Raw genomic sequence first — 10162 nt, 5'->3', positions numbered from 1 at the left:
ACACTACTACACACTACTATACTATTAAAGTACTATATATATACATGTATACATACACATATGTACACAGTATATATATTTTTTTCATAGCTCAAAGTTGTTAAATGTGTTAGAGAAAGTTGGTTAGGGTATAGGCTGGTAGGATGGATCCGAAGGATGTACGACAGGGCAGTAAGTTGTATTAAAATCAATGGGATAGTCACAGACCCATTTAGGACAGGGAGGTCAGGCAGGCAGGGGTGCCCCGTGTCGGCTCTGCTGGACTCCTTGTCGGCAGAACCATTAGCGGCACTTCTGAAGGGAAATGATAGGATAAGGGGTATAGAGCTACCAGGAGGGCAGGTGAGTTTAGTTTATCAGTATGCAGATGACATGATAGTCACAGCTGGGGGCAGGGGAAGTGTAGTTGGGGTATTAGATAGTGTAGAGCTGTATGGTAGGGCATCAGGGGCTAAAGTAAACATGGATAAGTCAGAAGTTATGTATATAGGGGCAGGTAGAGAAGATTTAGGAATAGGATTAAAAGAGAAGAAGGATTATTTCAGGGTGTTAGGAGTGAATTTAGGGATTGAGGGTGAGGGAGGGGGAGATGTACAGTATGAAGAGATATTGAATAAGATTAGAAAGACTTCGGGGTTTTGGAAACTTAGAGGGTGAAGCTGAAAGTGAAGGTGGAGGTAGTGACTGGATGAGTTATGAGTATGGTTGTGGAAGTAATGAATGTGTTGGATGTGCCTGAGAAAGTTGAAGGAGGTGGAAAAAATGGTGAGAGTTTCTGTGGGATGGGAAGGGAGTTAGGACAGCAAGGGAGGGGATGGAAAACGAGTATGAAGATGGTGGGTTGAAGTTAATCGATGTAGGGGTGAAAAAGAAAGCACGTAGGGTGAAAATGATGGTTCGATACTTAAGAAACAAGAGGGCTCACACCTGTGGAAGGTGTTTTTAATGGAGGCAGTTTATAAATGTGGAGGGTGTGCGGAGGGTGGAGTGTGTATGCAGCTGAAGAAAGGTATGTTGAGAGTGTCTTGAGTTTTACAAGGAGGTGCTTGGAGCATGGGGGGAGTTTGTGAGATGTGTGCAGTATGAAGGTGAGGATGTGGAACAGGCGTGGGAACAGCCAGTGTTTTAAATCCAAACATCACATGTGAGGGGAACACAGTCTACAACAGGAGGATGTGGAGAGCGGGTTTAGGAAGATGAGGGATGTGGTGTGTGGGTATGTACCAGGGTTTAGGAAGATGAGGGATGTGGTGTGTGAGTATGTACCAGGGTTTAGGAAGATAAGGGATGTGGTGTGTGGGTATGTACCAGGGTTTAGGAAGATGAGGGATGTGGTGTGTGGGTATGTACCAGGGTTTAGGAAGATGAGGGATGTGGTGTGTGAGTATGTACCAGGGTTTAGGAAGATAAGGGATGTGGTGTGTGGGTATGTACCAGGGTTTAGGAAGATAAGGGATGTGGTGTGTGGGTATGTACCAGGGTTTAGGAAGATGAGGGATGTGGTGTGTGAGTATGTACCAGGGTTTATGAAGATAAGGGATGTGGTGTGTGGGTATGTACCAGGGTTTAGGAAGATAAGGGAAGTGGTGTGTGGGTATGTACCAGGGTTTAGGAAGATAAGGGATGTGGTGTGTGGGTATTTACCAGGGTTTAGGAAGATGAGGGATGTGGTGTGTGGGTATGTACCAGGGTTTAGGAAGATGAGGGATGTGGTGTGTGGGTATGTACCAGGGTTTAGGAAGATGATGGATGTGGTGTGTGGGTATGTACCAGGGTTTAGGAAGATAAGGGATATGGTGTGTGGGTATGTACCAGGGTTTGGGAAGATGAGGGATGTGGTGTGTGGGTATGTACCAGGGTTTAGGAAGATAAGGGATGTGGTGTGTGGGTATGTACCAGGGTTTAGGAAGATAAGGGATGTGGTGTTTGGGTATGTACCAGGGTTTAGGAAGATAAGGGATGTGGTGTGTGGGTATGTACCAGGGTTTAGGAAGATAAGGGATGTGGTGTGTGGGTATGTACCAGGGTTTAGGAAGATGAGGGATGTGGTGTGTGGGTATGTACCAGGGTTTAGGAAGATAAGGGATGTGGTGTGTGGGTATGTACCAGGGTTTAGGAAGATAAGGGATGTGGTGTGTGGGTATGTACCAGGGTTTAGGAAGATAAGGGATGTGGTGTGTGGGTATGTACCAGGGTTTAGGAAGATAAGGGATGTGGTGTGTGGGTATGTATCAGGGTTTAGGAAGATAAGGGATGTGGTGTGTGGGTATGTACCAGGGTTTATGAAGATAAGGGATGTGGTGTGTGGGTATGTACCAGGGTTTAGGAAGATAAGGGATGGGGTGTGTGGGTATGTACCAGGGTTTAGGAAGATAAGGGATGTGGTGTGTGGGTATGTACCAGGGTTTAGGAAGATGATGGATGTGGTGTGTGGGTATGTACCAGGGTTTAGGAAGATAAGGGATGTGGTGTGTGGGTATGTACCAGGGTTTAGGAAGATGATGGATGTGGTGTGTGGGTATGTACCAGGGTTTAGGAAGATGATGGATGTGGTGTGTGGGTATGTACCAGGGTTTAGGAAGATAAGGGATGTGGTGTGTGGGTATGTACCAGGGTTTAGGAAGATAAGGGATGTGGTGTTTGGGTATGTACCAGGGTTTAGGAAGATAAGGGATGTGGTGTGTGGGTATGTACCAGGGTTTAGGAAGATAAGGGATGTGGTGTGTGGGTATGTACCAGGGTTTAGGAAGATGAGGGATGTGGTGTGTGGGTATGTACCAGGGTTTAGGAAGATAAGGGATGTGGTGTGTGGGTATGTACCAGGGTTTAGGAAGATAAGGGATGTGGTGTGTGGGTATGTACCAGGGTTTAGGAAGATAAGGGATGTGGTGTGTGGGTATGTACCAGGGTTTAGGAAGATAAGGGATGTGGTGTGTGGGTATGTACCAGGGTTTAGGAAGATAAGGGATGTGGTGTGTGGGTATGTACCAGGGTTTATGAAGATAAGGGATGTGGTGTGTGGGTATGTACCAGGGTTTAGGAAGATAAGGGATGGGGTGTGTGGGTATGTACCAGGGTTTAGGAAGATAAGGGATGGGGTGTGTGGGTATGTACCAGGGTTTAGGAAGATAAGGGATGTGGTGTGTGGGTATGTACCAGGGTTTAGGAAGATAAGGGATGTGGTGTGTGGGTATGTACCAGGGTTTAGGAAGATGATGGATGTGGTGTGTGGGTATGTACCAGGGTTTAGGAAGATAAGGGATGTGGTGTGTGGGTATGTACCAGGGTTTAGGAAGATGATGGATGTGGTGTGTGGGTATGTACCAGGGTTTAGGAAGATGATGGATGTGGTGTGTGGGTATGTACCAGGGTTTAGGAAGATAAGGGATGGGGTGTGTGGGTATGTACCAGGGTTTATGAGGGCCCAGGTACTGGTAGATGAAGTGAGGGGAAGGGGTGATGGAATGTGGTTGGGTGCGGCGGAGGGGGTGTTGGAGAAGGTCAAGGGGGGATGCTGAGAGAATGGGTTAGTGTGATGGAGGGAGAGGCTGTGTTGGGTGAGGAAGGGGAGATAGACATGTATGTGGAAGGAGGAGAGAGGAGAGTGAGTCTGATGAGTGTGAAAACCAGAGTGATGTACAGATGTTGAAGAGGGGGAGAAGTGAGAGGAGCGGCTGTGGAGAAGGTGTGGGAGGGGGTGATGAATGAGGTGGATGTGGGGAGGATATGGAGGAATGTGAGGGAAGTGGAACAGTGTTGAATGTGAGGACTTTGGCGGTTTAACAGGTGTTCAGTAATGAGTAAGTGTGATGAGAATGTGGAGACGGAGTGTGATGTGTGTGGTGTGGCAGTGGGAACATGTATTCATGGGTTTGTTGAGTGTTGTGAGCTGGAGGATACATGCTGAAAATGAAAGAATGAATAAGTAGATGGTGGAGAGGTGGTTTGTTGAGAGAATGGAATGGAGAGAATTGAGGTTGTTTGGGGTGGCTGGCAAAGTGAAAGGATGTAATGTCCATCCATCCATCCATCCATTAGCCAACCGCTTATCCTGCCGTCAGGGCTCCAGCATCTCCACAACCCTGACAGCAGGATGTGATGTGAATTTATTAAATTATGTTTTAAGCCAGCGGCACGGTGGCAGAGTGGTTAGCGCGGTCGCCACACAGCAAGAAGGTCCTGGGTTCGAGCCCCGGGGTAGTCCAAACTTTGGGGGTCATCCCGGGTCGTCCTCTGTGTGGGGTTTGCATGTTCTCCCCATGTCTGCGTGGGCTTCCTCCGGGGGCGCCGGTTTCCTCCCACAGTCCAAAGACGTGTAGGTCAGGTGAATCACCGTACTAAATTGTCCCTCGGTGTGAGAGGTGGAGGTATGCACTGGACAGAAGAGGAAGCAAGTCAGTAGGAGCAAGATGGAATACATAGGCATGAATAGGAGGGAGGACAGTGGAATGGTGAGGATGCAAGGAGTGGAGGTGACGAAGGTGGATGAGTTTAAATACTTGGGGTCAACTGTCCAAAGTAACGGGGAGTGCAGAAGAGAGGTGAAGAAGAGAGTGCAGGCAGGGTGGAGTGGGTGGAGAAGAGTGTCAGGAGTGATGTGTGACAGAAGGGTACCAGCAAGAGTTAAAGGGAAGGTTTACAAGATGGTAGTGAGACCAGCTATGTTGTATGGTTTGGAGACAGTGGCCCTGATGAAAAGACAGGAGGAGGAGCTGGAGGTGGAGGTGGCAGAGATGAAGATGATAAGATTTTCACTGGGAGTGATGAAGAAGGACAGGATTAGAAAGGAGTATATTAGAGGGACAGCTCAGGTTGGACGGTTTGGAGACAAAGCAAGAGAGACAAGATGGAGATGACAGATTTTGTAGGGGTGTCTCAAAGAGTAAGTCAAGATAGGTCAGTTTTATTTGTGTAGCCCAATATCGCAAATTACAAATGTACCTCAGGGGGCTTTACAGCAACACAACATCCTGTCCTTACACCCTCACATCGGATAAGGAACAGCTCCCTAAAACCTTTAACAGGGAGGAACACCAGGAAGAAACCTCAGGGAGAGCAGCAGAGGAGGCTCTCTCTCCCAAGACTCCCAAAGGCTCTTCCTCCCAAGAGCAGAAGCTTTTCATAGGGATTTGTTTAGGAAAGAACAGATTGATGAAGACAGCGTAGGACAAGTGTTAGATAAGGTGAAGGCCAGAGTAAGTGATGATGATGGAGAGGTGTGTGAGGGAGACATAGGGACAGGAGAAGTAGAGGCAGCAATAGCAGGGTTAGGTCGGAACAAGAGTCCAGGGATAGATGGTTTAACTGGTGAATGTTACATAGAGTTTAGAGAGGAATTAGTGCCAGTGTTAAAGAGATTATTTAGATGGATAGAAGAAAAGAACGAGATGCCAGGTAGGATGTCAACAGGGTTAGTCAGCATCATTTACAAGAAAGGGCGTAGGACTAGATTAGAAAACTACAGGCCACGTAGCATGTTGAATAATGACTATAGAATATTAGCAAGAGTGTTAGCCAACAGGATGAAACGAGTTATAGGAACGGTGGTGGGAAGCACACAGGCTTACAGCACACCAGCTAGCATACAGCTTACAGGGTGTTAGAGAAAGATGGTTTGGGCATAGGCTGGTAGGATGGATCCGAAGGATGTACGATGGGGCAGTAAGTTGTGGACGGTTTGGAGACAAAGCAAGAGAGACAAGATGGAGATGGTTTGGACATGTGTGGAGGAGAGATGCTGGGTATACTGGGAGAAGGAGGCTGAATATGGAGCTGCCAGGGAAGAGGAGAAGAGGAAGGCCCAAGAGGAGGTTTATGGATGTGGTGAGGGAGGACATGCAGGTGGCTGGTGTGACAGAGGAAGATGCAGAAGACAGGAAGAGATGGAAACGGATGATCCGCTGTGGCGCCCCCTAACGGGAGCAGCTGAAAGTAGTAGCAGTAGTAGCAGTAGTAGTGGTAGCATTTTGCAAACAGTGATAAGAGCTTTGATAAGTTTTGACTCTTGGTGTGTCCTCACACTGCCTGCACACTTAATTTATCTGAAAGATTTGCATAACGAGAGCAGAGACGGGTTTGCGGTTTACCTTTATTAATACAGATAGCAGCAGAGTTACAGAAATATGACTGCGAGAGTATACACACGCCCCAACCAAACCCAACAAGTACATATCGATCATTTCCCCCCAATCAGAAGGTGATTATTGACAGTTGTCCACATGGTTAGAAACAGAAAGGCGAGCTGCCTTCCTGTCGCAGGGCCGACAGGTTGACCAGCACGGCGGCTCGTCCGGACCGCAGGTCTGACAGCAGTGCGGCTGCAGGCCGAGCTCCGCTTCACCGGACATGATCCACACCAGTTGAGTCAGAGGAAGTTATTAGAACATGACAGTTCAGACCCGGCGCTCTGAAGTTCTGCATTCCTTCTGGTTTTAGGGTTGTCAGCTGGTTTTTGTATGGTGGTGTTTTCAACATGAGAGGTTTTGGGAAGTTGTTGAGGACAAAAGAAAAAAGGTGGAAGACCACCACGCTAGTGAATCACAGAGATGGGGATCAGTTCACCCGGTCACGTTTACCGAGAGAAACATTTCATCACTCATCGAATGCCCCTTTTCCACTACACGGTACCGGCCCAACTGGGCTCGACTCGACTCGCAGAGTGTGGTTTTTCATCACCGTAACAGTGTAGCTGCTCTGCATTGATTTTGGTACCCGCCCCAGTTTTTTTGGAACCTCGACAGAGGTGGTACCAGAAAAGTGGTAACAGAATGCCGGTACTTTCCAGTAATGGAAGATGAAAATGTCGAGTCGAGTTTAGCCGGGACCATGTAGTGGAAAAGGGGCACGAATGACCTCTTCAGTCTCAACCTATAGGGTAGGTTCCGCTTCCGGTGTGGGAAGATGGCGGCGCGAATTCGCATTTGCAGCGGCCTCACCCCGTCCCGTCCACGCAGTGTCTTTGTCCACGTCCTCGTCTAGGTTCTGTCTTCGGTTGATGGCTGGGAGAGCGGGGCAGGCTAAGCTAACTGCTAGCCCATGCTGACCGGAAGTTCCGATAACACCGAGGGCGGTCTGGAGGCGGCCTCAGCTGGCCTTGGCTGTGGTGTTTTGATGTCGTCATGAGGAGTGCCGGGAGGTGTGTCGAGGGTGTCTGGCCGGGAGAGCTTGGTCTGCTTTGTCCGGTGGGCCCGGGGACCACGGCCCCTGCCTGGAGCTGCACCCGAGGAGGAAACACCGAGGGCGGTCTGACAGGACGCGGAGCAGGCTAAGCTAACTGCTAGCCCATGCTGACCGGCGGCTCTGACCGTCATCCTGGCTGGTGGTCCTTCCCCTGGACAGTGATTTTTTGTTTAGTGTGGATGTGTGTGTTAGTGTGGGTATGTGTGTTAGTTTGGGTATGTGTGTTAGTTTGGGTATTTGTGTTAGTTTGGGTATGTGTGTTAGTGTGGGTATGTGTGTTAGTTTGGATGTGTGTGTTAGTGTGGGTATGTGTGTTAGTTTGGGTATGTGTGTTAGTTTGGATGTGTGTGTTAGTGTGGGTATGTGTGTTAGTTTGGATGTGTGTGTTAGTGTGGGTATGTGTGTTAGTTTGGATATGTGTGTTAGTGTGGGTATGTGTGTTAGTTTGGATGTGTGTGTTAGTGTGGGTATGTGTGTTAGTTTGGATGTGTGTGTTAGTGTGGGTATGTGTGTTAGTTTGGATATGTGTGTTAGTGTGGATATGTGTGTTAGTGTGGATATGTGTGTTAGTGTGGGTATGTGTGTTAGTGTGGGTATGTGTGTTAGTTTGGATGTGTGTGTTAGTGTGGGTATGTGTGTTAGTTTGGATATGTGTGTTAGTGTGGGTATGTGTGTTAGTTTGGATGTGTGTGTTAGTGTGGGTATGTGTGTTAGTTTGGATGTGTGTGTTAGTGTGGGTATGTGTGTTAGTTTGGATATGTGTGTTAGTGTGGATATGTGTGTTAGTGTGGATATGTGTGTTAGTGTGGGTATGTGTGTTAGTGTAGGTATGTGTGTTAGTTTGGATGTGTGTGTTAGTTTGGGTATTTGTGTTAGTTTGGATATGTGTGTTAGTGTGGGTATGTGTGTTCTTGTAGGTTTTGGGTGTGTTGTTGTCTTTGTGTGGTACTGCTGTGGGCTGGGGGAAACGGCATCTCAGTTCATCTCATGTACACAAGTGCATGAAGTGAAGGACAAAGTGTCCTGGCTGCTGGTGGGGGTACGAGGCGGGACACCTGCAGTCAGGTGAGACCGAAGAGGTCACTCAGACGACGAGGAAACGTTTCTGTCGATACACCTTGTGTCCAGATGAAGCCATTCACCTCTCTGTGACTTCTTTACCTGGATTATGGAGCATCAAGACACCGGTGGGTGAATCCTTTCCCTGGGTTTTAAGCCTTCTCATCAAACCAAAGTGAGACAGAATAAGAAAACAACTTTTGACTCGTTCTGTTATTTTAGTTTAGAAGATTAATCCTATTTGTGGGATGGGTGTTTACTGGAAATGAAATCTGTGTTCGTCTCAAGAATTCCAATCCATCTCAGCGGTCCATAAAAGCATCAGAAAGTGTTTTCTAGAAGCAACATAAATAATTGATAGAAATAGAATATCTTGGTTTCTCCTGTATGATGAAAAATGGAGAGGCTATATAGAAAAATATATATTCAAAAAGTAACAGATCTACATTTATATTAGCTGCATAGCAGTTCAAGAAAGAAAAAAAAATCAGCTGCATCTACGTTACATAACATAAATGCAATGTATACTTCAATAAAAACAAATCAGATTATGACAGAAATTGCACAACACTCCATTTATGTGGTCACCGTTTTTGAGCATCTGAAGCAAACTTCAGGAATCTTGTGGCTTGGAACAAACTAATGATGCAGGTTCATGCTCGGCACAGTCCACCTGCTGAACGGCACCGGTGGTGGAGGAGCATCTGTTCTGCACTACTGGTGGTGGAGGAGCATCTGTTCTGCACTACTGGTGGTGGAGGAGCATCTGTTCTGCACTACAGCTGTTCCCCATTACCGGCGGTGGAGCAGCATCTGTTCTGCACTACTGGTGGTGGAGGAGCATCTGTTCTGCACTACAGCTGTTCCCCATTACCGGCGGTGGAGGAGCATCTGTTCTGCACTACATCTGTTCCCCATTACCGGCGGTGGAGGAGCATCTGTTCTGCACTACTGGTGGTGGAGGAGCATCTGTTCTGCACTACAGCTGTTCCCCATTACCGGCGGTGGAGCAGCATCTGTTCTGCACTACTGGTGGTGGAGGAGCATCTGTTCTGCACTACAGCTGTTCCCCATTACCGGCGGTGGAGGAGCATCTGTTCTGCACTACATCTGTTCCCCATTACCGGCGGTGGAGGAGCATCTGTTCTGCACTACTGGTGGTGGAGGAGCATCTGTTCTGCACTACATCTGTTCTCCACTACATCTGTTCTGCACTACCTCTGTTCTCCATTACCGGCAGTGGAGGAGCATCTGTTCTGCACTACATCTGTTCTCCACTACCGGCAGTGGAGGAGCATCTGTTCTCCACTACCGGCGGTGAAGGAGCATCTGTTCTGCACTACATCTGTTCTGCACTACATCTGTTCTCCACTACCGGCAGTGGAGGAGCATCTGTTCTCCACTACATCTGTTCTGCACTACTGGTGGTGGAGGAGCATCTGTTCTGCACTACATCTGTTCTGCACTACATCTGTTCTGCACTACATCTGTTCTCCACTACCGGCAGTGGAGGAGCATCTGTTCTCCACTACATCTGTTCTGCACTACTGGTGGTGGAGGAGCATCTGTTCTGCACTACATCTGTTCTGCACTACATCTGTTCTCCACTACCGGCAGTGGAGGAGCATCTGTTCTCCACTACATCTGTTCTGCACTACTGGTGGTGGAGGAGCATCTGTTCTGCACTACTGGTGGTGGAGGAGCATCTGTTCTGCACTACAGCTGTTCCCCATTACCGGCGGTGGAGCAGCATCTGTTCTGCACTACTGGTGGTGGAGGAGCATCTGTTCTGCACTACAGCTGTTCCCCATTACCGGCGGTGGAGGAGCATCTGTTCTGCACTACTGGTGGTGGAGGAGCATCTGTTCTGCACTACATCTGTTCTCCACTACATCTGTTCTGCACTACCTCTGTTCTCCATTAC

This window comes from Lampris incognitus, chromosome 4, assembly GCF_029633865.1.
Source record: "Lampris incognitus isolate fLamInc1 chromosome 4, fLamInc1.hap2, whole genome shotgun sequence".
NCBI classification, from domain to species: domain Eukaryota; kingdom Metazoa; phylum Chordata; class Actinopteri; order Lampriformes; family Lampridae; genus Lampris; species Lampris incognitus.
The sequence above is the reverse complement of the archived record's forward strand: the minus strand, read 5'-3'. Positions refer to the sequence as shown.